Raw genomic sequence first — 829 nt, 5'->3', positions numbered from 1 at the left:
AACTATGCACCGGATAGAGCTCTGCATAATATCAATATCAATAATCAAGTGGCCAATATGAAATTGACACCGGCGAGTGGACCATACTCATGACATGCATGATTCTTGCTTACTAAGCATTGGCTTATATAGCTCTTGCATTGTAGGTGAGCATGGAACTATGTAGAGGGCACGGCTAGCTATGGAGCTCTTACGGGATTCCAAAGATCAATGTACATGGATGACGACTTAGGTCGAGGAGTCAAAGATCATCACTATATAAAGATTTTAAAGCCTCGATGATAGAACACACGTTTTTAAGAGAAAGTAATTAGGAATTTGATAAAAATGACAATGTAATTAGCATAGAATGCATGAATCATATTGGCCAAATGTAGAACGTGAAGTTCGGGGTATTACATCCTCCCCTCTTTATAAAAATTTCGTCCTCGAAATTTGCTTACCAAAAAGTTCAGGATATTTAACCCGCATTTCATTTTCTCTTTACCAAGTAGCCTCTTCGGTTAACTGATAGGTAACTAGTTGAGCGACAATCTCAAGAAATTCAGCAATTAATACAACAAGGAGAAAGGGGACAACATCAAAGGGCTGAATTCATACAACCACAACAAAGGGCTGCACATATTGAGGCAGTTGGGGAAAGATTTAGAAAACTAAACCCTCCAATATTTGAGGATGCATTAGACCCAACAGCTGCAGAGGATTGGTTAAGAACTTTGGAGAATATGTTCAGGTATACGAGAGTTTCGGAAGTAGAAAAAGTAGTTTGTGCAACCTTTATGCTATGAGGTAGTGCTGGACACTGGTGGGATACGATGAGTAGTATTGA

At 39.1% G+C, this 829-nt stretch overlaps 1 long non-coding RNA gene across 1 annotated transcript in view; it reads left to right on the top strand.

The window, feature by feature from the left end:
* The window catches only part of LOC111376552, a 2,434-nt gene extending 2,207 nt beyond the window's left edge, over positions 1–227 (top strand). Inside the window, exon 3 of the long non-coding RNA XR_002699501.1 lies at positions 147–227. This is a non-coding gene — a long non-coding RNA (uncharacterized LOC111376552). The remainder of the gene's footprint in view (positions 1–146) is intronic.
* Positions 228–829: the final 602 nt, after the last annotated feature.

Source organism: Olea europaea, unplaced genomic scaffold (assembly GCF_002742605.1).
Source record: "Olea europaea var. sylvestris unplaced genomic scaffold, O_europaea_v1 scaffold1517, whole genome shotgun sequence".
Taxonomy (NCBI): Eukaryota; Viridiplantae; Streptophyta; class Magnoliopsida; order Lamiales; family Oleaceae; genus Olea; species Olea europaea.
This window is presented reverse-complemented; position numbering and strand designations above follow the sequence as displayed.